Source organism: Anopheles darlingi, chromosome 2, assembly GCF_943734745.1.
Source record: "Anopheles darlingi chromosome 2, idAnoDarlMG_H_01, whole genome shotgun sequence".
NCBI lineage: Eukaryota > Metazoa > Arthropoda > Insecta > Diptera > Culicidae > Anopheles > Anopheles darlingi.
Genome location: NC_064874.1, coordinates 40,001,903 through 40,029,101, shown reverse-complemented (window position 1 = coordinate 40,029,101; position 27,199 = coordinate 40,001,903). Strand labels below are relative to the sequence as shown.

Sequence of the window (27,199 nt, the reverse complement as noted above, 5' to 3'; positions counted from 1 at the left end):
GACCACTGATTCAGGGAAGCGTAAGTAATTCATATCCCATGTACTGCTAACTAGTTACGGAAACAGTGATTGCAAGGCATCACCGGCCACATCACCACTGTCGAGGGATCTCTAGCACCCGACCCGATGCACTACTACTAATACTACTACTACCAAACGAGTACAGTTAGTCTGCAATGCATGTGGCAACATCAGTTACATAGTTATTATTAATGTGAATGCCCAAGCCAAGAAAGGCAGAAAGGGATCGAACGTTACACAAGCTCTACGTACCAGAAACGATCCTTATCGGTTCCCACTATTTGGCAAGTGCAACATCATCTGCGAATGATTCTTACCGTTACCGGCGTGGATTGCCATTATTTGTTCACCGCACCGGAACGTATGGTAGTGGTGGATGCAGATGCTTATGAAGAGAAGAGTTCACCCAGCATCCCATGATGCCATGAGTAGCGTTGGGAACACCTCAACCAGGAGTCTCTTATGATGTTTCAAGAATCATTGCCAACATGGTTACTATCTCAGACAACCAAGTGCGTTCGTGTGCGTCTGCTTGTGTGTGTTTGTGTGTGTGTTGTTAAGCAAGCAACATCAGGCCTGCTCTGTTGACTTATCGTTGCCAGTTGCTGCAACAAGCACGTAAGGCTCTGCAGAATGCAGCCTTGGAAAGGATGGATGCACTATCTGAAGCCAGTCAAGCGTAAGGCGAACGAAGGATTCAGGATTTCTCTGTTCCTGGATTGATTGAAATGAAAAATGGGATTTGCCCATTTCTCACGAATTGCTCAATCGCCTGGCTCAATCCTTGAATGCTTCACAATGAATGGGTGCGATCTCGTGCGATGAATGGGAAAAACACATCCGCCCCGGGGGGAGGTAGATTTCCCCGAAAGCCGCATCCGGAGAAGTGTCGAGCTAGCCGAAACCTACATGTACATGCATCAATGTCCCGTTCCGTCCGTGGGTTGATCCATCGCGCAGTGAGTTCCAATAAAACGAACTTCACCATCCGATTAGAGGCAGCACAGCTCCTCAGTGCTCAACTTGTCCGTCTGTCCGCCCGGATTATAATCTTCAGATCTAAGCAAACCAATTTCACAATAATCCCCCCGCAAATTCATGAGTATCCTACCTGAGGCAGTGTACCTTCGCGTGGCGGCATCGTTTCATGCGGCGATTGTTGGGCAGAAATTGAAAAGAAAATTGGAATCCACGCCGCGAAATCGGAAGGAATATGCCTTCCCTCGCTTTCGTTCACTTTATCTCTCATTCTTTTTCTCTTATATTAAATGCATCTGCAGAGACAGAAAAAGAGAGAGAAAGATAAAGAGAGAGAGAGAGAGAGAGAGAAAGAGAGAGAGCGACACCGAGAGAGAAGATCCCATTTCCAACGTCCATTGCTGTGGAATCGGTCGCTGTCAGGTTACAAATTGACAACATACTCAGAAATCATAGCGCAACCGTCGTGCCATCGCAGACCGTACCATGCTGCTGCCGCGTTGGTTCCTCAAACCCATTCCTCCGGCAGCAAGCAGCAACAGGAGAAGATCACGCGAGTGGAACGGAGCGCAAAGCAACAACAAAAACAACAACAAAAACTCATCATTTCAACGCGACAACCAGATGGCGCGCTGAGGAAGAAAGTGGCGTGCAGAGGTCGGCGCAGGTAGGCGCACCTGTTCGCCCTAGGGGCGTAAGAAGTTGCTGGCCCGCATCCGACGGTGGAACCGACCGAAGGTGACACAAACATATGACACACACACACACACACACACGCACACACCATACAGCGCGCCAATCTGACCGTCCAGGTCATCCAGTTCGCGGTGAAATTGATGAGATTAACGTGACATTCCGGAAACTAACGCAAACCAACCGCCAATATTGAAATGCTTTCGTTGTTTACGTTTCATAGCAAATTTCCTTGGCGCCTACTTGACTAAATTCGAAAACTTATTTTAAGGGTTTTTTTTTTTGGGATTTGACATTTGATTGCTTGTTTTGCTTATCATAAGCACGCACTGTATTGTGAAGTGAAATGTTGGAGTGAGTGTACCACTCCTTCGTGCCTTCGCCACTTGATCATTTCCTCCCTTTTTCTCGCAGTGCCACTTCAGCTTCAGACGAGCGTTCAAAAGCGGTGAGGTGCAACGCTCCAGGGTTCGTGCTCCGTCGAGCGGTCCCCGGAACATCAAGTGCCAGCCCCGTTCTACAAATGGCACGTCCTCCGGATGGTGCTACGGACACACCTTACCATCCACGCGGTATGGCGCTTGGGTAGGGTAGCGCGGGGATTGGATTATTTTTAAACAGCTTCACGCACGGTAACCGGCACCGGCACCAAACACGCGCACCGCCACCCTTGTCCGAGACCCCGGAGCCCCGAAATGGACCGACCCCCAGGTCGGTCGATCTGTCTGGCTTCTCTGGGGTTTCGGGATGGGGAGAAGAGGGGCCTGGTCGCTGCCAAGCCATGAATCGCTTTGGAAAGAGTTTTATTTAGTGCTAAAAATAAAGTCTAATGGGGTTTGATCTTTTTATAGCATCACTCCTGTCTCTCTTTCTTTTCCTCTCTTAAACACACACACACGCACACGCACACACTGGGTCAATTTCTCTCTCCCTCTCTCTTTTGCTCGCTGTATCACTCTCTTGCTGTGGCTTTGGTATCACTTTGGTTGAGGTGGTCAAAAGCGTCGTTATCGGATGTGTGGCCAGCGACCAGAGCAAACGTACCGTTTGTTTGCTGCCACCCTCCTGTAGCTACCGAACACAATCACACCTGGTACGTGTCCCGGTCACCACTCCGGAAGACCACTCCTAACGTATACTGTGACACACAATTGGGCGCGTCCGGAACGTAGCTACCGGATAATCAATCGATGATGATGGGTTTCTTGCCTCTACGCGCACGGTTCCCCTTTTGCACCGAACATCATTTCAACAGCGGCCATTTCCACGACCACCTCAATACCAACAACAGCAGCTGCAGCCCAAAGCAGAAGGTCAAAGCGGTCAATGGACAACCCTCGCTCGATGGAATGTGATCGTTTTTCGGGAACAAGCATCCCCATCAAGCTATGGATGATGCGGTCAGAGAAACATGAAGACCGACCGACCCTCCCCCCTGTCTCTGTTCTTTCCTTTGCTCTGACACGAAGACGAAGGATAAGGATCGAACCCATCACTTGATCCTTGCGCTCGAAGGGATTGCGCACCCGCAATCTGAAACCAACGGAACAACTTGTCCTACGTCGGTTTGTGGCCGAGGGTCGCCCAGCAGAAGCGTTCCCCGCGGATAAGAAGATTGCGGTCAAGATGAGGTAAAGGACGACGACGACGATGACGATCAGACCGGTCAATTGGGGCACCCAAACCAGAAGCCACGCCCCGACCGACCACTGCTGGTGGTAGTGGTAGTGGTAGTAGTCTTGTGGTCTTGATAGTGAGGCTCATTTGCATGAATATTCAGCCAGCGTTTCGTGTCGTGAAGAAGCGCTAAAGATAAGGCGCCGCTCCGGTTGGGCTATCATTGATTTATGTGTCACTCTAGACGCTTCTAGTCCGGTTTCGGCGTTAGTTGCGTTAGACAGAGAGCGGTGCGATGATAAGTATGCAAATTTTTATAACTCACTTAACCGAACGAACGACTCCGGGATGGATTCTATTTTATTTTACACACACACCACAGCACCAATGTAATGGAACTTTGTGAGCTTTAGATTTATGGCACTCGGTCGATGGTACGTTTGTGTAGAAATCAAAATGCGGTCGTAGAAGGTTGTTAGCCTAATGTTGGGGCCTCCCCTATGCTTATCTGCAAGCAGAGGTGTTCTAATGAGTGTCCATAGACAAACGAACATCACCGCATGTCCGGAACACTAAATCAGCAATAAGTCAAAGCCCAATGGTAGCATACAATGCCGCAACGTATGGGTATACCAAAGGGAACGTATCTCACCCTTTTACCGCTTTACCCCCCAGAGAGACGGTAGTTGCTTCGTCCCCGTATCCGTAGCCTTACTGGATGCTGTTGACAGATGAAATCGCACTGGGAAAAACCCGTTGTTTTGATGAGGGATCGGAACATGACGATGCCGCCGCACCTCAAAAGAAAAGGGTTCGGTTGACGTCATTTATCGTACCGGCTGCTCCCTCAAAAACCTGCACCCGCCCGGCCGGTCGGGAGGTCGTCTACCGTTCTCTTAAAAAGGGCATGAAACAAAAGATGTTGAAGGGCGAACAGCATTCTCCAACTAATTTGCTTGTAAATCTTTTAAACTTCCGCTTCTTCAACTAGCTTTTGCCGATCCTTTTATGTTGTTTCTTGCTCGATGCTCGCTGCTCCACTCCTATGAGGTTAGATTTTTGCTGGTAAAGATTATCATAATAATGATGATGATGATGATGATGGGTGTCCCTTTTTGTCTGGAAGATTTGTTGTAGACAGGCCATGTAAAGGACGAAGCGGAGACCAAAAGCCGACCGACCGCAGAAGGAGCTGGAGGATTTTTGTTTGGGTTTCCAGTCCAGTTCCAGATCCAGACACCGACATATTATGTATGTTGCCCGCTGGTCACCAATTGAATGGTTTGGGTTAATCTTAGCTTTACCAGAGGAACCCCTGGGAGCTGACTAGTGTCTAGTGCTACTGTTGACAAAGTGAGTGTGGCCCAAGGGTGACTGTGGCTTCCCTGTTGCTGGTTTACGAGGAGAAAACTTGTCCAAGAAACACACCCTCTTCAAACCACCACCACCACCACCACCACCATTATGTTAAACCAGATGGTGTGGTGTAATGTGGTGACGTTTGTCTTCACATTCAACGAAACGTTGTCGACATTTGAACTTCATTGACCGAGACAGACAGAGAGGCCGAGAGACAGGACCTTAAGGTGTCCTAAACCAAGAGATTCTTTAGATTAGATTAGTGCGGCCGCTGCTGCTGCTGCAACCCATTGGAGCGTGAGTTCATTTCAGCGCTACTAGTTCGCAAAAGAACGATTTTAATGCCGCCCGTGGCATGGTGCCACCAATGTAGCGCCACTTCATTACACAGCAGCAGCGCACAAATCACTCGCACTCTAGTACCTCCAGCCAACGGCAAACGCCCTTTTTACAGCGCTGCAAAGCAACTGCAAAAGTTATAAAATGTAACCACCAGTCTCTGTGGCCCTTGGGCAATGTTCTCGGAACACTGTGACCCCGTTCTTCCAGCACAGCATCAGCTCAGAGAGAGAGAAAGCATGTGAGCGTGCACTCCCTTGGCCTGTGGGCTAATCGTAAATACTCTCTGCTTCGTTTCGTTCGGAATAAATTTACGATGCACGATGATGCACCATAATCATTACTCCGCAGTGGCCGCTGCCAAAAGACATTAACCCGTTACAAGTCAAATCAAACTCTCGTTCGCGTTGCCTGCGATCGGTTGCTTGGATCGGTTTGTTGAAGGCAGCTTGGGTTACGGGTAGTGCGTCAGTGCTGGATCAAACCATGGATTTGAAGAAAACTCGGTTTTATTGATTCACCAGAAGCCCGACCAGGTCCGGTGTGTACACCGATATGTACGTGTTAATTTCCGGCTGAATTGGATGTGTTAATACGAAAAGCAAATTATTACCAAAGGCCTCTACACCATCTCCTCGCCGTACGATCTACCTCGTCTATGTCTACCAATGGCGTAGCTGGAAGCGTAGGATGTCTTTTATGGCTCATTTGTACGCCGCGGTACCCACCGGACCGACCGACCGACCGACCGGTCGGACAATCAATAAATCAATCAGAATCCCTGCCCTGTCCAACCGCCTTGCGAGGTATACACTGCGTATATGACGTCGACGTCTCTAAACAAACACCACCAACAAATGTTCTTCGCTCTTCTGTGCATTCTTCGCTGTAGCATCGCCCTGACCGTGAACCGGCGTACCACGGTGTGCGTGTGTGTGTGTGCGTGCGTCCGGAAGTCGAGGTTTTGGACCTTTTGCCCTCGTACACCACCGCTCGCCACCGGACAAGATTGCCATCGTAATCCATCATCGTAAAAATATTGTGTAATAAACATAACCTGCCGCCACTTAATGGTCTCTGGTTGGGTAGCGATACTACATGGCACACGACAGCGAGCGGTACACGGTGGTGGTCGAATGACCGGAATCCACCCGGAACCACATTGGGTTGTCCAGCTCAATTCTCGATGGCGATGGCCAGAGACAGGCGCGGTGGTATGAGCCGCTGCCGGCATCGGTCGGCAAGGATAATGTGTTTATCAAACATTTCGTCTGCTTGTTTTTTCTCGATTTCCCTCCTCCCCGGTCGCCGTTTCCGCCCCAGACTTGTGACCAAGGGACAAGGCCGGCCAACCCATTTGTGGATCACCAGAACGAGTTGGCTTAACGCAGGAGCGTTCGATCAAATGATAAGAGGCACATCATAAGCATGAGAGAGAGAGAGACACATAAAAAAATGGAAAAATTCCTGGAAGGCAGACGGGGCCAGCTGCTGCTTCCATTTCGTGCTACCATTTCGTTGCCTTTTGTTTTTTCGACATTTCTTGCTTCACTCCCCGGGCTGCTGCTTAAACAAAGCTCCATCATAATTTAAATTCTCATGAGGGGCCCCATTACTGCTGCTGTTGCTGCTGCTTGCTTTTACTCGTTACGTCGTTAATGTTATATAATGTGAAGCATCATTTTGATCAATTTAATTCGAGCCGGACTCACGCGGCCTTACGGGAAACGCGACGCGCGTATCGTTCGCGCAACGAGCTGTATAACCGAAGGAATAGATTGTATAACCTGCAAATCGTACCAAGTGGATCGCGCATACCATACCATAATTTCAAACATTTTAACCTGCTTTCGGTTATCAAATTTATCGCATTAGATTGATTCGAAGAAAAAAAGTATTACTTCACTAAAAGCTTCGGCACGTGGACCGTGAAACGGACCAGGCGCCTCCATCTTCGTAAAGTAGTTTGAAAGCAAACGCACAAAGAAAAATAAATTTCCCCTTCCCGTTTTGATAAGAATGCAAATGGTCGCAAACGGTCGATAAGCTTGGTCGCTTATCGGAAAACAATCACTGGAATATTAATGCGTAGAAATATAATGCAACCTAACTGCGACTCGCAATCCGGTTTCTTCAAATCCCGGCACCGTTTTCCTGTTGCTAGCAAGCAAATCATCTCCACGCACGACTAAAATCGAGTCCGTTGCGATGCCCGATGCGTGTTCCGTTGCTTGGATAAGCTACAGTAATGGTCATATAAGCAGTACAGTTTTGATTGCTGATTTATTCATTTATTCCATTGCGTCCGTTGCGATTCTCGAAAGATGCTGAAACGGAGAAACACAGCCACTGTACGATTGTTCGCGTCAATCGATATCAGGGATGAAACTACAGGACAGCACATATGATGGCGAAGCATGCAAGTAGCCGGCTCCATTAATGGTAAATCGATTAATTTATCTGCTTGCCCAGACCATCCGCAGCACATGATTTCCCCCTTGGTACGGTCGCCGACAGTTTCTGTTCTCGCCTCGATTGCGTTCTCGAAGAAGTAAAGTTCGTAGATAAAAAGTTCAACTTAAAAAATGTGCACTTTGCTATCTGGCACTACGCTGGCGGAGTTGCGGAGTTCCAACGAGCTACAATTAGTGCTCGCCATCATGCCCAACAGCGTGCACAGTAGTGCTGCAGCGTGCACTGTCAGTGGAAACTTCGTTAACGAAGTACCCATAGTCACTGCACTACAGAAGTGTCATCCACTTAATCAATAACTTTGTGACTTTGGTCGGGCTGAAGGTCGGTCGGTTGGTTCTGGCGGCTAAAAGATATGGCTCGCGGCCGAAGGGTGAAGGCCTTGCCCATATTGTTTTCCTTCCGTTTGCTCGCTCGAAACTTTTGCTGTGCAATAAGGATGCACCCTGCTGCTGCTGATGCTGCTTCTGCTGATCCGCGTAAGAAACTCTTTTGAAGTAAACCTTCCCACGATGGGCGCTAGTACCACAAAAACTCGAGTGCATCCGGGGGGTCGAGAGGTGGATAAAGACGGTTGGAAGGCCGTTTCCTTGCTCCATTTTAATAGCAGCTGAAGCCAACGATGCACAAAGTTTTGCCTTCTTTTTTATTTCTACTCCATCCCTTAAGTCTAAACTCTTCTTACGATGCGCGCTGTGATTTCTTTTATGCTGTGCAGATTCAATAAACTTTCGTCCAGTGCTGTGGTCCGCGATGTGAGCGTGGTGCAGTGGAAACCGAATACCGCCAGCTAACGAGAGGGAGAGAGAGAGAGATAAAAGAAGCAGTCCGCAGCAACATCCGAACTTTGCAGCGCTATTTATTTAATTATATGTCCACCAGGACCTCCCTCGACGAAGCAATATAGAACATCGGTCTCAGGGAATGCTTTTACAGAATTCTCTTGCTGAATTCTACATCCATTTGAGATCGGCCAAAGGTACGCATAAGCGCTGTTTCAGTTAAAGCCAGAAAACACAACCCAGCCTTCGTGAGTTCTCTTGTGCGGTAAAAAAGCAATAAAGATAACTCATGCAGCTAACAAAAACTCTCTCTCTCTCTCTCTCTCCATCTCCCGGGCGCCCGCGTTACAAACAAGATAAAACCATCCGCTGGTGCTGTTTCTTTCGTGTTTTTCCCTTTTTTGTGTCCAAAGTTCCAGGCCTTTTTACATACCGTTTCACAAGCCCAACCCCACAAAAAACCACACAACCCGAGAACCGACCGAAATGGTAGCCTGTGTGCTGTAGGCGCAAGGATCTTTCCATCGCCTGTTCCCGTTGATTCGATTTCAACGATGGAAAAATTCGAATTTAGTACTTACGCAAGGCCGAGAACGCCTTTAAACGGAACAACCACACGTAAAACGAACGTACTCGCTGTCGAAATTGCGTCACAACGTTTCGAACACACCGTTTCCACAAACCACACTGCTGCATGCCTTTGGTAACGTGGACGGATGTGTTCATTATGCAGAGCAGCATTTATACACACGCGTGTCATTCAGCTGCCGAGTGTGCCGGAAAAGGTTAATTGTTCCACAGATATCAATTGTGTTTCATTTGGTTTATTACGCAAAAGAAGAAACAACAAAAAACGGTCAAACCACATCACCGACCATTATAGTCACAGTAGGCACGTAAAATGGCGAACGGCTCCGATTACTCGAAGCTACCATAAACTCTGGTCCGAATGCAAATAACGATTGTACCAATGATAAAGAACCGGTTAATCGAATTCAATCGAACACAGCAAAACAGTATCTCGCGTGCGCGGCCATTCGAAAGCCAAGGCCCAACATTCAAACAACAAACTCGCTGTCGTTCCGCACCAATTTCCGTCCGTCCCGTTTTTTTTTTTTTTTTTTGTTGGATACCATTGTATCGTGATTGTGCGAAATTGCCTGTCCATAAATTGATTGCCAACGCGCAGATTGGTGGATGGGAAAGGACACGTGCCAGCTTTTTGATTAACTTCCGATCACGATCAAATCACTACCACCGGAAGGTCGTGCCAGTGGTCGGCGGGGTAACTTTGAATATTTGTACAAAAGAAAGGCTGTAACGGTTTTGTTGATTTAAAGCAAAGGACTCGCACGCCGCATGCGAGAGTGTTTCCAAACGCGTAGCTATTGGTTTGCCTTTCGTCTAGAGTATTCCGCTATCGTATCGGATCCCCTGCGGCAAAAAGCTGATGAGTCGCACGACCGACTGAAGCACACTTCAGCCCTCAAGTGGTTGCTGCTGAGATTTTCGGAAATAAAAACTGGACCCCCCGCCCACCCGCCTGCCCGCCCACCAAACCATGGCTTAGTGTAGGAGTGCGCACTCATTACGGTACGGGCATCCTTACGCTCACATTTTTATGATTTGGGCGGGCAGATAAGATTGTTCCCAAAATACAAATCGTCTCATTGCTGTCGCTATACACCACCGTGCGTGGTGTGCTTTCCGCGCAGCGCATACTGATGCCCTGTATCCTCCCGTGGCACTCCGGTGGACGAAAAGGAAGAGAAGGGGAGGAGAGGGGAAAACATAGTTTGACCTTGTTTCGACATCGGCCAACTCGTGCGGAGGAACCTGCGGCACACCCTGACCTACAGCCATGGGCATCCTTACGCCGATCTTGCTTTTGCTCGCGCTCGAGCACACGAACGCAGCGACGCCCCATTCTCATTATCTACGTCTTTATCACCGCCCCACCATGTTAGCTGGCGGGGGAGGGCGCTCCATTTGTGGACCAACACAATGATTTCCAACAGTAGCCAACCAGCACCCAGCACCAGCAACAGAGCATCGGGAGCATGGCAGAAAGCGAAAGAGTGCTCTTTCTGGACGATTGAACGATACCTTCATCCTCCGGTGCACCCACAGAATCAACCTTTAGCGCGTCGAAGCGTCCGACACAAACTCCAGCAATACGCTCCAAGCAAGCACCATGCTATGAAAGCACGAAAGAAGTACCGATCGCTTGACATTTCACCACATTTTTGCGACAGCATCGCCCTTTTTTTGCTTTTATACCATTCTCTCTACTTATCAGCTGATCTTATGGTCCTTGGCTCTGGCGAAAACCATCATAAGCTGGCTCGAGAACACGGCCGACGGCCGAAAGCCACCCGGTCTGCTTCGCCGTACTAATCACGGCGGGCTAAGTGAATGCCTCTCTCGGTCCCTTCCATTTCCCTAGTCCGTCGTCTTCCCGTCGTTTCACTGCGTGAGAGTAGGGAAAGTTTCATTATGAATTTTCGTTTCGTCTATTACCCAACTGGCAGACCGGGTATCGGTCTCCTTCGCCGTACCGTGGCGTATCATGCTCAATTGGCTTCGTTGGTGAATGGCGCACTCCATAAATGCGATGAAGACGATGTGGACGCGCGGGTAGTCTATTGAGCCAGAGGGGGAGCCACGGTACCGGGTTTTGCTAATTGTAACACGATACTCCTGGCCCGAAACCTGGCGTATACCTACAATTCGGATGTTTGGAACAACACAAGGGAACTGTATGATACCGAAACCGAAGTGCGTTCACAAGCTCCCAATGGTTGGCCAGTGCCTGTCGTGACATCGCCCATCGACGGTATCACAATCAATTGTATCACATCTCCGTCCCTCCCAGGAAACACGGACGTACTGTGCTCCAGTTTAAGATGCTACCAAGTAGCAAGGTTGAACAATACCATTAACGGAAAAGGAACGGACCTTTTCCCAACCCCAGAATAGCGCCGCCTTTTGGAGGTTAGAGCTTTAGGATTTGTTGAGTCGTTTTTTTTCTTATTTTTTTCGATCTTTTTTCCCATCTTCTTCTTTTGCTGACGGCAAGGATACCGTCACCATCTGTGGCTCTTGTGGGGGCTGAAAATGGGAAACGAAGAAATTCACCTTTCTGTTCCGTATCCTTTCGATACGCCCGGTTGCTTGGCGACGGCAAACGGTGGCTGCTGCAGGAACACCGTGTACGCCGGTTACTAACGAGAAGGTCTCGTCCGTTCGTTCGTTGCTGCCTCACGCTCACACAATCTCAGATGTCACTTTACACTGCACCCGGATCAGAATATCTTCGGATCTTGATGTGGAACCGCGTTACACCGCATCAGCATCGGAGACTAGCACCAGCCCCTTCCCCCCACGAGCGCGATTTGTGCTCACCCTTCGCTCACTTTTGGTCGATAATTGTTGAATATTTGATGCTTTACTTCGCTTCTTCGCTTCGAATTTCTTTGGCAATCACTCCTCCCCAAAAACCCGCCCACCCACGACGGCACTGACTTGGCCTGGTTTGCCCACACGCTTTGCTGTAAAGCACTTGCTGCAATCCTCCCGATAGGGCCCTGGTGTGCACAAGGATGTTGTTATTACGATTTAATTCTTCTCAACTTTTCCGTTGAGGCAATATCATCACCATCGCCTTATCATCGTGCAGCTGGCACGCACAAACACAACACACTCACAGACCACACTCACACACTGTGATACACAATTGTAGCAACGAAGCACCTTATGCTTTAAGAGAAAGCGCACTGATCAACGCTCCGGTACTGGCTCTGTTGTGTACAACACCTGCTCGGTACACCGTGGTTTCGTGGGTGGCACGATTACTGTGGCCACCATTTGTTTACCCAACATTTTGTTACTGTCGCGGGCTTAGCCGAGGTGAAGAACGAGCTGTTAAAACCGAGAAGCACATGACACCTTCCGTGCAGCACGAATTCAGCTTTCTATTATCGCACTCTGGAATCTGCACTGATCAATCAATGCGAGCTGTTTGAACCATAAATTCTGCTGAGACCCCTCACCGGATACCGGGAATCACTACACCACGACACGGACACGGTGGTGTTCCGGTGTTCGGTCCGGTGTCCTCTAATGCCACCACACGCATCTACACCAACAGCACAAGCAGCTTGAACTGAACAAACTGTTATTTGAATCGTTGGAAATAGCACTTCACGCCACCGAGCGATCACATTCATGAACGTTTCACTCAAGCACGCACATCCACCCAGTGCACCCAGAGCTATGGTGGGTTGGAGGGTGGTAAACACACCGAACAGGAGGGAACACAACTTTCACCCCAAAGTTTGTGAATGTTTCACTCGTTCTCGTCGTTTTCCTAGCCTTCCTTCTCCTCCTGCTAGGGTGTGCGTTGTTAGTATTATGGAAAACACACACCAGAGTGTTCTTTTCCTTGTTCTGCTTCTTCTTCTTCTTTTTTGTGGCCAATTTCCTCTTGGCAAACCCGCGGTGGCTCGACGTTACTCTCGACGAACCGAATCTGAACGTCACTGAAATCGAACTGATGACCAAGCGCCACCAAGCATCATCTCTAGCCCCGATCCGTGCGTGCGGGGAAAATTCGTGCCCGAGATCTCATTCTCTCACCCGTTTACAGCAGCACACCGCCCACAGCGCCATCCACATGTTCGCACCGTGCGCTGTGGGAGTCGATAGCAGCTGCTCTTTGGGGGCGAGAATTTTCCTTCCTTTCGGTGGGTTCGTGGGGCGAACTGGAGCGTATCTCGCGGTCGTATCTTTTGGCTGAGCACAGACGCTCACCGAGCCGAACCGAGCGTGAGAGCGAACGAGTAAGCGAACGTGGCCCCAAGGATGTGAGATGGGAAAAGGTTGAGCGCGAGAGCGAACCTCGTTTTTCTCTGCGGTGCTAGTGCTCGAATGGGGGGGATTGGAGGGAGCGTGATTGCCGAAACTGCTCGAAAACGTGAACACTAACACTATGGTAGTGGAAAAGGACTAAAGGAATAGAACTCCCTAGAGAAGCCCTACTACCATACTGAGTGTTACGAACGATCAAGCATGCTCTAGCGGACATCCTAGTCCACCTAGGCCATTTTTTCGGTCCTCTTTTTACATATTTTGGTTGTTTGGTGATTTTGCTGTTACTCAAAAACAGAACACAGCACCAGAAAAGCGCTCGGTCAAACGCGCGGTTGCCTTCCCTCAAAAACAAATCCATTCATGTGTTTCGCATTGCCTACTCTGCCTCTGCACCATCCTAGACAATACCAAAACAAAAAGAGCAAGCAGCGCAAAAAAAAAATACTGGCAGTAGGCACCGGCCTCTCGAAGACGCTCCGATTCCGAGGTAGTCTGGCTGGTGGTTTTGCGCTTCGTTAGCGATGTTCCGCTTGGAGTCGTTTCAAATTTCGAAGCTGTTTTCGCGGAAAAGGCTAACATCCGCCGAAACGCGCCATCTGGCGGATGAGCTGAAGACGTGTTGCGGTATATTTTTGGATCCAACGATACGATCGCCCAACATTGAAGGCGACAAAGCACAGAAGGTACACCGCGGATAGAATCCGAGCCTACTAGACCACCGGGGCCGGGAAGGTAGTAACGGGATTCCGTCCTTTTTGCGTCTTGCTACTCCCAGATACTGCGTACCCTGGTGCGACGATCCCGGCGTGACATACTGCAGCACATCCCCGAACGGGACGCCATTCTCGAGTGTTCGCTTATTCTGGTGCAAAACTATGTTGCCCATCTGCAGCTGCGCCACCAAGCACGACGTCCCGCGTTCGCCAAGGCGAAAGTTCTCTTCCAAGCCATTATCGATATGCTGATACCGGAGCAGCAGAACGAAGTGATCGACATCATACTGCGCTTTCTGCAGCAGGAAAACCTCTGGAAGGTGGAGTTCATCTGCGTCGAGATACTGCAGTTCGTGCTCGAGTGTCAATCCCCTGCGGCGCTGCTACTAGCGAAGCTCATCGACCACGTCGAACAGTGTCTGGCCCGATCGGACATCGACCAGGTACGGCATGTGCTGGCAGTGCTGCAGAGCATTATCGAGCCACCGCACTGGCAGATGACGGATTATTCCGAGCTCGCAAAGCTGTTGCGGTTCTACCATACGAGCGTCTTCATCGGAACGACCCGCAACCAGATCTACGAGCTACGGCGGGGTTTCGAGAAGTGTTTGAAGAAGCTTATCCCACTTCTTTCCGAGTTCGATCTGAGTGCGTTCTTCGTGATGATGCTACCGCTCCTGCTCGACACCGAGCTTTCCAACGGGGCACGGATCGAGTTTGCGTCCATCGTTGAGTATGCCGCAGGCAAAATAACACTCGGCGGAACACATTTAGCCGTGAACGGGCCAATTATCGTCGAATATCTGCTGCAGCATCTTGCCGGCAATGATACCATCCGTTGTGTTCAGTCGTGTAAAGTGCTGACGAAGCTACTGGAATCGGGGTCCCACAACACGACGCAATTTCAGTCACCGAAAATCTTTTTCATTGACACCTATTACCCGATCAGGTTGGGGCACGACTTTGGTGCTTTGGAGAAGCTTCTGTTTGAACTGCGTCCACAGATGCAGCATGCACTGATGCAGGCCATGCTTCAGCACAGTGCGCGCAAAATGAATCTGGAAGTCTTTTACCAACTAATCTGTACGATGCTCGTCGAAGCACCAGGTGGTTTCACAGCGGCCGCCATTTGCTGTCTTCTTCTGCAGGTTCAGAAGACGTTCTCCTTCGAAGCAACAAAGGAGGTTATACCGAGCGGTACGCCAAGCGAACGACCACCACAAGCTCAACACCTTGATTGGGTACAACATCGGCGCCGCATCCATGGTACCGTGATGGCAGCGATGACCCTGTTGAACTGGATTCATCGTACGGGCACGTTGAACGAACACGTAAACGGTATTCTTAACGCACGCTTTGAGCACGCACCATTCCTCAACCCGCCGCTTCAGGAGGTGTATCAGTGTGCACCGCATCACATCGATTGGCACGAAAACTGGTTGTTCTTCAATGTACTTTCGATCCGGTTCGGGCTGTGGAAGTGTTTTCGTTTGTCGGAAGAACGGATTCCTAAGCCGGTTCGAATGCGATCGGCGACGGGTTCGACTGACGACCTGCGCTCGGACCGGTTGACGTATACGCTGAAAAAGTTCGCTGGAGCATAAACAAAACTAGTTGCTAATGAACTGAATTAGAAATCCAAATTAAATGTAGTGCAAATGTTGAGATATTCCTAGAATCAGTTCACCATATCACCACCAACTATTTATTTCTGTGATATTGGCGTTTTCATGATTAAACATCTTTTTAATATTTACATACATTCCATCAACCATAACCAAATACTCTTATGCTCGCTCGAGAGAAAGAATCTCAGTTGCGTATTTGGACCTGTATGAACAATAATTGAAAAAAAAAATTGTAAGAAGCATTTCATCAGAATGACACACAACCATGGCAAATTAAATCTTCTTACTCCAAACTGATGGACAGAGAGGGTATGGTAGATCCAGACTGAGATCGAATGCTGGTATTCAAGAATGTTTTAGCAGATATAGATTGAACTCTGTTGCAGAAGGTCCTTTTTTACAATCTGGAATGATAGATTCTCACGAGTGCTATTGCCTTTCGTGCACAACAGCTACAAACTAACGTTATATATTTAGCTTAGTGACAGTTTCTATAATTTTTTTATGACAGATGTATCCAATATGTACCAGCGCCAGCCATTTTAAATATGCTCGGTATTCAATTTTCCTCTTATAATTGAAAATAGCATGTAACATGTATGTAGTCCAGTCGGCAAAAAATACCTTCTACCTTCGTTGGAACGATGTCCGATGTTCAATAATGCACAGTAATATGATGTAATGCCATTGCGATACGCTTCCGTCGGTCGGTGGTTGATCGAAGAAGAATTTAAGTCGAAGGGAAAACAGAGAACAGGAAAAACGTTCCGACATTCCGGTGGTTCCTCTCTCATCGTAATGTTACCAGTTGGGGGGGGTGATGCGTCTGTGCCCTTACCCTCGGCCCACCAAACCGAGCACATCCTAATGCAATCAAGCGTAAAGTTTTCCCTAAAGTCAAGTAGAAACACTCAACCTCTATCCTGAAAAATACGTCCGTATTCGCCATAGACGAACGTATTCTCGGAAGAAAAGAGGACCAAACCGGGTTCGCGTACATCTTAAACGCATCAACGGAAAAAGATGACGAATATGAAGAGCCCGGTAGCTGCGGTAGTATTGTATAGTTCGTTCCACAGCCACTACCATCGGTCACTTCTGCAGCAAGTAGAACGGCACGAGAATTGGTTTGATGACGTACACTGCAATGAACATATATCAATCCATTGTATGAATATTTTAGTTCCCGCTCGACATCAATACATGGAGACACACACACACCTTCCCTTACCCCTGAAATGGATAAGAAAATGGTCAGACGGCTGGTGTTGTTTTTGCTCGTTTTTTCCTCCCCGGGGCTCTACCAGTAATGTCCGGCTGGTGGGTTGCTGGTTATTACTGCGCTACCCTTTCCTTACTGGCAATCGAATTGACGGGGCAATTGAATGCGGTGGTCTAAATGTGTGTACCTTTCCTTGCAATCGACAAAGAACTGGTAGACTGCTGCGCTCCAGTCGTAATCATGTCCCTGCGGGATTTTCAGTGAGTCGTCAGCTCTACCGGTGGGTTCAACCAGCTCTCTGGGCGTCCAATCCTATAAGTATTATACCGCGTTCAATGCCGTTCTTTTCTGCTCTAATAAGCGGCTCCTGTGAGCGACCACCTGACCCACAAACTGCACTGCTTTCGTGTAGATTCTATTTATCGATCTCCCCATTTTACGGTGCACCGTTCAAATTGAAACCCTTAACCGCAAACGGTGTCCAAGTAGGAAAAGGAAACAAAACCACCGACCACCGAGCACCGCGACCACTCATTATCAAGTGCAATCGATGTTGCAAACGGGGCAACGATTCGCAGCAGGCAGCGCTGTTATGCAACTGTTCCAATTCCAGACCAAATCCAGCGACAGCCGGTCAGCTCCAGTTTACACTCATAATGGCCGACCGCTACCTCACCGCTTCCCACTTCTCTTCCTCTAGGTTTTTATTTCTTCTTTTTGTCCGATTTTTGCAATCATTTGCCGGGCTCCATTCATCAAACCCCCCTGCCACCACACGTCCGCATACGGTCATCGATTATTTGGCGCGCGAAAGTGCCCCTCGCAAGCAGTAGTTCCCTGGGGACTGCTCCAGCATGTGTGTGTGGTATGTGTGTACAAAAGCCGAGAAAACAGTGGAGGTTGGCTCAATTTCTAAACCTTTAAGGTCGAACGGACACGAAAGGCACCGCTCTGCGCGTTGTTTCTGGAAGCAATAATTTCCTGAAGTGTAACGAACCTTGCAGGAGGATAATATTCGGGCAAACGCAAGTACTCTAACCAGCATCATGCACGTGCCCAGAGCCTACTTGGCAATCGATATGGTTTACGCTTTTGACAGATTAACATCGGACGGCATGTGTGTGTGTGTGGCCTACGTTTCGATCGGTGATCATTTGTCAAGGTGTCAGCGGAGTTTCGGTCGGTCATAGCGGGGTGAAGGGAAGTGGGGGTAGAGGGGTCCCGTCAGTCGCTCACTGTACTACTCTCGGTCGCTCGGGTATTAATAAAATGATGCTGCTAATTAAGCCGTCAGCTTGGTCAAACAATATGCCACAGGAGATGCCCCTCTCGGCCCCTCTCTTTCTCTCTCTATTTCTCTCTCTTTTTCGCGCTTCTTACGGTGTGTGCTTTACCGTCCGTTGTCTACCGACCAGATTTAGCTCCTCCGAGCGCAACGAGCCACACTGGGGATAATTGAGTGATGCTGCAATTGGTTTTAAAATGCTGTCGACATCGGTTATAAATAAGAGCTCGTTAGTCATGGTAGGTGATATTTTTAGATTCCTTTTTGATTCCCTTCTCGATGTTTGCAATCAAAGTGACGGCGCTATGGCTAAAGTGCAATAGTGATATCGCACCCAAAAACGAACGGTACAATAGAATTTAGCGTTTTTTTAGTCATTTGTTCATACATTTGTGTGCACCTTGCACATATTGAGTTAAGCGCGTCGATACTACTGCTACATGGAGCCACACTTTAGTTAGTTACGGATCAATCGATTTTGCTTTATTGATTGCTCTGCAAACAACAAACATATCTGAAATGTTTACGAGCCGAGTCGGATTCGTTCGTTTGCGGTACACACACACACACACACTTCAATCAGAAGTGCTGGCCTTGCGATTACGCTGCGTGCGTGCGCCAACTGTGTTACTGTTCTCCGCTGCGTAGCTTCAAACACTGCAATCACTTACAGCTAACGTGCGTGATGGAGTACGGAATCGAGCGGATTGAAACCGAGGCCCGGAGGCCTTTCACCTTGTTTCTTACGCATTGCCCTTGAAAACGATTGCCCTCGAATTGATGAAAAGTAGTACCCGTAGTAGGTACAGATTAGTTACGGGTATTTTCATTAAAATCATGTCTGAAGCTACTAGAGCTTCACCAGATGTGGGAATGGTCCGTCCGTGTTGAACGGCACGGCACGAGATCAGCTTTGTTGTGTTATGTTTATGGACCGCATTCTAACAAAATATGTTCCCAGGAACTTTTCTAAGAGTAGCTACCGAACCTGCTGCCTTCAGTGTGTACGACACGACGACGATGCGCCACGGAGAACGGTGAGGGTTTTTAACCCTCGTGGATGATGTTGATTAAGTTTGGTTGTGTTACTCCGAACCCGGGCGCGGGCACAACGAAACGATAAACGCGTCTGCAAAATAAAAGGAAATTAAAGTTTTTAGCTCCAGAGAAAACCGTAGACGTGCACAGTGGTAAACTCATCCACCACCGACCGCGCCTTATCCACTGACCCCGTCGTGGTGTGGTGTGGTGCTTCCATGGCGATTTCAAATTCGGACCACAAACAACAACTCACTCAAACGCTACGAAACGCTAGCAACAACCAGAGGGTTTCTGTGCGTATGTCCGAGAAGGTGGAACGTAAAACTTTGGGGGGGGGGGAGAGGATGTGTTGCTCGTTGCCAGACGGTGGTCACGGTTCGAGGGAGGTGGGGGAAGATGCAGAAGACGCAGAGTAGCTGACGGCAAGGTAGAACGAACCCCCTTTCCCCGTTGCGATCGTAATTATGCTTGGCGTAAATATTTACCGGTTTCAAGATTTTAGTAGCTTATCCCGGGGGATTGCGTTCAGAATTTTCTTTGCTGGTGCTGCTGCTGCCAACCCTTACCCTACTCCGCGCTGGTGGGGCATTGCTCTTCCATCCTCTCTCACACCACCATACGACCACACCGCGGCATCCGTTAATTTGGTGTGTTTTCGCTGGTTGCACGCCACTTGTGCGCCGCACAGCGCCACCACGCAATCAACTGCTAGGCCAGGGCTACGGCGAGGGAACTCCCGCTGCGCAATGCGTTGCGATGATACCTCACCTTCTTAACACGTCAATCTCAGCGCCGGGTCAAACGAATGGCAGTTTGCCTGACCGAGACGGAGATAAACAGAAACAAGGAGAGAGAGAGAGTGAAAGAGAACGCAAGCGAATGTGCGAGACAAATGTAGACAATAAGAAGAAGGAAAGAAAACCCACAAACCATCATTAGCACCGTCCTCATTTTAGTTGCGTTTAGTTTCACAGGTCGCCCGTTTTACTTTTTATATCGCGCGATGTATTTAACTGAATCGTTCCCCGGGGGCGCCGCTTCCGTCGTCGACTGCTGCTGCGTCGAAGGAAAGTTGGTGTTGCCATACCAACCGGGTAAGAGCACGGTGTAAAGTTAGCCGATTGGCGACGGAGTTGAGCAATTTGTGTGTAAGCGAAACTACGCGCCACTATCGTGTGCTTCACTGGCAGTAGCGGTCCCGATTTTAACTACACCTTCAGCTAATTACCGTTTTGTGCTGCTGTTCTACTCAACGTAGCCTGCCATGGGAGCATTGTTTTTCCTCTGTCATTTTCCATCCCACCCTTCCTGGCGGGTGTTTGCTTGTTGGGAAAAAGGATGATTCTATGGTTTCTGCTCTTTTGCTCGGGTAACCACGATGGGATGGCGCTTGGCAAACGATGTTTAATGCTACTGTTGCACCGACCACCAGCCAATCATTCTAAATTAATTAATCACACCCCGCCTACTTCGACTCGACTGTACTTCGGAAAGGGTGTAGAAGGGGGGAGGGGGGAGGGGGTTGTAGGTCGACTTCTTCGGACAGGGAGAAATGTAAATTGGAGGTGAATTTTATGATCAATAACTGTCAAATAAGCTGTAAAACTGTGAAAAGTATAGTGTTTTTTTTTTCTTATTCTTCTTCTTGCGACTGGTAATATACATCATTCGCACCCTAAGTGGCGGCCTTCTGGCGAGCAATGGAGGCGCATGGTAATGCAAGAGGGTTTCTCAGCTAACTTCTCGTCACTGCCACGGCCCACACCGTTCGGCAACAAGGGTGTGGGGTGTAAAAATCTGCCGAGAAATCGAGAAGAAAACACACAAACTCACACACAGACACATGTTTTTCATATGATCCGTCTGAACGTGTTAATAAGTCAAGGTGGAAGGGAGAAGTTTCATCAGCTTTTCCTCACCGACGGTAATTCTTGGATCCTATTGCAGTTGTTGTTGTTACAGCCTCGGATAAGAAATGATATCCTTTTTCATTCATTATTTCGCCATGTTGATATTGCGATCCTGCTCTTTATGCCATTTTTAGTTTAATATTATGCAAGCCAGTTCGGTATGATGGATCATAAATTGGCATCGATATAATATCAGTTTAGTTCTCCTGCGATCTATTCTTTTTACTCCAGAAAATGATTACACTTACACTTACAACTCTACTACATGCTGTCTCATGCTTGTAAAACGTTTGAGGTAAAGGTACTGGTAGATTTTTTCTATTTACAGTCCTCAGCTCATGTCGTACGTATTGTACAAAATTTTGCCTAAATTTCCGTTCCCGAACGAACAGAGTGGCCGATTTGCCCCAACACATCTGGCCACCACAGGCCACCATTAAGGTTGGCTAGTGTACAAGATGTTATTCCTAATAGCGCATGATGGCACAACAACATCCGCACAACCTTTTCACATGTTTTCTGGTGAGAAACGCCGAGAGAACGGTCGCGCGCTATGCGATGAGAAATGAGAGGCGGCAGATCCGTCGTCGTCCGAGTGATGATCCGGCTACCGAAAGAGACTGCTGCTCCGATTTGGGAAACAGCTGTTTCTCGTGCCGGTCTCATTTAAATGCCTTCGTCTCAAACCGGCAATATCTTGACGATGATGACGGAGGGTACCGAAGCCGATTCTACGCGAACGAAAGAGAGAGAGAGATACAGAAAGAGAGGGAGAGTAGTGGCACACCTAAGAGCGAAAACTCCTGTGACAATCCGGAGAATCTATTGCGCGTGAGTGCGCGCGAGAGAGTGGCTCCCAGCCGTTTCTTCACGCTCGCTGCTTAATGCGTTCCCCTCCCCGCTGTGTCCGTATGATGGATGATGGTAGGCTGGTTTCTGCATTTCATGGCCAAGGGCTTGCTGAAACCCGATCGAAGGAGATGCTTCCCTCGGCAATCGATCGGCGTGTTAGCGCACTGCCAACTCGCACTCGCTCTCGGAGGCCATTTGCTTTTGCTTCGATTCGATGAAAGCCGAACCGGTTTTAGAAAGAATCTTTTTTTTTCCTCGCATCACCACACCCTTCAGCATCGGTTGGGCGGGTTTGCCAAGAGGGGGTGGGGTGGGGTGCAGAAGACATGCGCTTCCATGGAGCACTCGTACACACCCAACAGGTGGTTGAAAAGCGACGGCAATCCCACCTCCCCCTCCCAATTTCCATCTCAACCGTTGTGTCTTTTGGGTAGATCAAACGAAAGCAAGAGCATCTTACAGACTCCTAGGCGCCTACTTTGATCTATACCACGTAACGTAAACGATGGCAACATGGCGGTGCAAATGAGCACCAGAACCGGCAGCACAGCTGTCATCTTGTAAGCTAAACGTCGTCATTTGAAACGAGGCAAAAGGTTGGCGCTTACTGCGATACACAACACAACGATAGTAATCAATTACAGTTTACAAGATGTTACCAGCCTGGGGCTGGGACTTTCCGCACCCCTACCAGCCATCCGTTTGTTAATTTGTGACCAATCAGCAATCGTCCAAACGACGCGGACGACGACGACAACCACGAAATGATGAACCCAACTTGGCCGTTGGACGTTGGTCAACGGTACACAGAAAAACAATACCCAGCAACACATAAAACAACCATCAGCAGCACCTGCCACCATCGCCACTGTCTGCTGCATAACTATGTTGAATGTGGTGGCTGCCAATGCTACTGCTGCTGCTGCTGCTGCTGCTGCTGCTGCTACTACCAGCCATAGCCATATCCAGCACTGCTGCCACTAGTAGCTCATAAAAATGCTCTAGGTCAAGCATCCGATCCAATTACTTTAATGAACCATAAAAACTGTGAACCCTTGTGATAATCGTAAAAGCGGCGAAACTTTCCGAATCAATTCTCCAAGCCAAGGGCCCAAGGCTGCCTTGGATGGTACTGGATAGCGCTACGAGCGAGACTCGGGACCATTAGGATGGGGGCCCTACGATCTCCTGCGAGAATGATTATGAATAAAATGCGCTACTGGGTTCCTTGTGTTCCCGGCCGGATGGATGGCTGGTCTAGCCTTCTATTGCCAGTGTGCGCGGTACGGGATCCTGGCAACGGCCACCACCGAACCCCACGAGCACTTGGATGTGCCACACACAGCAGTGAGCAGTGAGGAAAACCGGAACAGTGCGCGCCGCACAGATTGCCCTACGTTTGACTTTTTCAAACTGATTTCCCAGCTGGCCATCGCCGGCATGCCGGGCACCGATCCCTTGTTGTTGTTTTCCTCCGGCTCTGTGCCTGCCGGTATGCTATCGAGGGCTAACCCGAGTGTCCCGCGACCCAAGGCTGGAAACAGAAAAACAGGATCCCCGCAGCACCTTACGACGTCGTCGGATGCATCGAGGATGGGAGAGGGGGGGATAAGGAAGTTCCGCGCCCATTCCCTGTGCCGCGCTTCGAGGTCGTGTCCTTATTTTATTTATGCCACTAATTCATCGCGTTGCTTCAGCTGATTTGAGCCTTCGGGTTTTCCCAGGCACCAGGGCGACCACCGGGTTTTTCGGTGCGGGAAGAATTTACTAATTCTGCTACATTGTTGGTGCACCCCGCTCCACCACCATGCGCGCAGCCGGTGCTTGGTGGTGCTCGTAATAAAAACAGACCACCAGCCTTCCGAAACCCCCAAGTAGGGATGAACGATAATGGGCGGTTTATTTATAGCTCTCCATTGATTTCGTCCGGGGAATGGCCGGACCGTGCTACGTAGCTACGGCCAAAGGGAGTGATTTACACGGCTGTGCACCGGCACCGTACAGGAGGCCGCTTTACATCCACCCGTCACCGTCTGTCCGGGAGGAATGGTGGAACCTTACCTCCAGCAGAGAGACTCCGAAAGGAAATCAGTGGAGAGAAAATCCTTTGCCCAATCTGGTAACGAGGCGCTGATTACTTGTGGGTTTCCTTTTTTTAGGCCTGTTATTTCGGGAATGTTCCAAAAATATGACCCAGGAAAAAGGGAAATGTATTTTTAACATTCGAGCGCCATTGGGCACGATAGCACCTTTTGTTTTAACTAGCTAAACGGAATTCATAAAATGCATGCTACTGTTGCCTGGACAGGCCATGTTGATGAAGAAGATAAATTCATTCATTCGACAACATTCAGTTGGCAGTTTACACCGATTTTGATTGAAACCGACGGCCAGCAACTACACATCCACACGCCCAGAAGAAGATCCAGTGGCCGCTGACCAGCAAATTGCTAAATCCTTGAACTTCCAGCAAGAGATTTGGCCGTTGGCCAAAGCGAGATTCGTGTAGCTCAATCCATGCATACGCAAAACCTAGCAGCTCGCTGGAGTGCTATGTAGTGATGCTGCAAAGTGAGTGACCCTGGTTTATGCATATGCAGAGAATAGGGAAAATGCAGCAGCATATCCGCGCATTTAGTGCCAAACCGACCGACTCGTTTGCTCGTTGCAAATGCAAATGGATGCCACTGCGCAGACGATATGTTTAAAAGTTTTCACTTTACAAAGATTCTGTACGTACGATATTGAGCATATGTGTGAGCGTGTGTTGTCTTGACAACCACTTCGCTAGTCAAAGATATTTCAATGCAAATGAACACTCGACCACTAAACTTTTACACGTTCATTGCAACCATAACCCCCAACACAATCCTAACATACGATAATTAACGAGCAAGCTGGAGCATCAATTTGTCCCGATGCCGGCGCATCAATAAGGAGATGGGTCCCGCCATAAAAAGGATAAAACATGCCAGAGCGAGGTCAAAGGTGTATCGTTCAAGTACATTTTGCACACTCGTAACAGACTTAGCACAAACTCATCTCCCGATGCGAACATGATGCACTTTTCGCTCGTGCGCCGATACAATCCCCAGTACAGTAGCGCCACTATGGCTCGTGCCACACAGAGACACACGTAAACACGTATACCCTGTGCGGTACTGTGCGGCGAAGCATAACGATTACCGCTTTCCCGCGAAGCGTTGTTTTTCCTGGTATGTTTACCTTGCTTCGTGCTTCGCACCACAAATTTATGCTCCAGCCGCCGTGTGTATTACGGTGCACGGTATGACCCGGATCCGGTCACTCTCGTCACTCCCAGTCGCATGTCAATCGGTCCGGGAACCGGGGTCTCATCCAGAGATCGTGAACGCCCGTGATCCCGTCGATGGTGACGTCGATGGTATCCAGCGAGAACCCCATATCATGCTGTACTGGCCTTGTCATCGATCGCCCCAAATTATAGCTATCGGACCGTAATCGAGAGCACCGACTCATGCTTCTGCCATCATGTTGGTATTGGCAGTAGATACAGACATTTGGATTTAGAGGCGCGTGTGGCGTGCTGCATCGATCCGGTTCCACAGCCTCCAGCCGGCTCCCGCTTTACGCAAAGCTTGCATTGAGAGCCTTTCGGCGTTCGGGTTTGGCATGGTGCCAGCTCCGCGTCAGCGTCAGTGTCCGGCCACTGGTAGGAATTTTGCTGCGGCTGCGGGAGGATTTGCCGTCAATCTTCTCGGTTGACCACAGTGCCATGGTCCCAAGTGGCGGCCCGAGAGGATCCGTGATCCGTGCGTTTCACTCCCCCGGTTTGGAACACCGCTTGGAATGTCTGCCACATTCCTTGACGTTCGTTTCGTCGCCATTTTTGCGCTCCATTTGCGGCCCGTTCTCGTCCAACCGATGGACGTGTTCATCTCGTAACCACGTGACCCATTATATTGATTGATTTTTTTTTCTTTGGTTTTTTGCTGTACCTGTCCTGACTCGTGCAACATCACCTGGTCCGCGATGGCTTTAACCCGGACCCTGGATCTGGGAATCGCAAACTCGACGCTCGACATGGTACGATGAAGTATTATGTTCTAAAAGCATTACGAGTGAGGGCGAGGAGGGGTGGGGAGGAAGGGCTGCTTCCCCTAAAACAACACGATACCATTTCGTGATAAAAGCGACGAGACAAATGGTGACATATCATCAAAGGCGAGGAGATGAACACCGTCAATCCTCTGGCGTGTTACGTTGCGTGCCGAGTGGTCCTGTCCCCACGGTCTTGGTCGCTTGGCACGATTTACGATCGCGTAATAGTTTCGGGCAGCTTGATGGATGGTTAATCGAACGGAGTGTCGATCGAAAACATTCCCACTCTCTCCTTGCCCACACCACACACCCCTTCTGTGACCTGTGACCAGACGGTAGATGTCGTGGACCCCCCCTTGTGTTCCCATGTGTGCAATGAACGGATTGGAATAGGGTACGATTGCAACCAATTCGATTGATGTAAAGTTATATTGATTGAATGATTTATGTAATTTATATAAAATGTTTAATCAAACCTATTCTAATTTTCCATTTGCTCTATTTTGCGATTCATTCACAATAAACGTTTTACAAAGTTTACACGCTAAATGTAGCATGCAAAACGCAACGTAAGTATTTTCCCTAGCGGGTTGCAGCATCATTTATCGCTGTCCAACTTCTTCGGCAAACTTTTTCTGTGCAGATGGGTTGGGAAATGTGCAAAAAGTTTTTTTTTCCACAGAGTGTCACGAAAGATACGGTGTATGTGAATGAGACAATAAAAAAGTCTCATGGTCTTATTATACCGATTGGTAAGAAACAACAACATTTCCGAAGACCAAACACTATGCTGCTTAGCAAATATCAAACAAACAGAGAACTCGTTCATCTGTGTGTCTGATGAGCCTCGATCGAACCTCGTACAGAGTCTAATCCGCCTTATCGAACCTTAAGAAGATGTATGATGTTTGTATTTAGGCGTCATCTCCTTCGATCGATCACATTCCATCATTTGCTGCTTGTGCTGTAATATATAATCCTTTGCCGTTAAGCTGCTAATGGCCATAATAACATCCACGTACAGCCAGATGGACAATACGTGTACCTCATCATGGAGTCCGTGCGCTATCTAGAGCGCAGAACCGTGTGCGATGCTTGAATGGAGAACACTGCCAACCTCTCCACCATATTTAGCTGATGAAAAGCCTTTTGTTTTGCTCTAAATGAGTGCAATGCAAAGCAGAACAACTTCCACTTCGAACTCGAACACACTTCCTCGTGATTGGACGTGAAAACTCACACTCGTGTTGCTGCCGAAAAAGTGTTCTGACAAATTACAACAATCCGCGCCCTGCCCATGTCAGCCGAAATTACATGGCCGACGGGTTGGATGGT

The 27,199-nt window shown here is 48.8% G+C and overlaps 1 protein-coding gene and 1 long non-coding RNA gene across 2 annotated transcripts in view; one reads left to right on the top strand and one right to left on the bottom strand.

Annotated features, from left to right (window-relative positions):
• Nucleotides 1–11,698, bottom strand: part of LOC125949469 (uncharacterized) — a 74,820-nt gene extending 63,122 nt beyond the window's left edge. The window contains exon 1 of the long non-coding RNA XR_007468666.1: nt 11,400–11,698. This is a non-coding gene — a long non-coding RNA (uncharacterized LOC125949469). The remainder of the gene's footprint in view (nt 1–11,399) is intronic.
• The window catches only part of LOC125959231 (pseudouridine-5'-phosphate glycosidase), a 159,199-nt gene that overhangs the window by 121,542 nt on the left and 10,458 nt on the right, over nt 1–27,199 (top strand). The window lies entirely within an intron of this gene.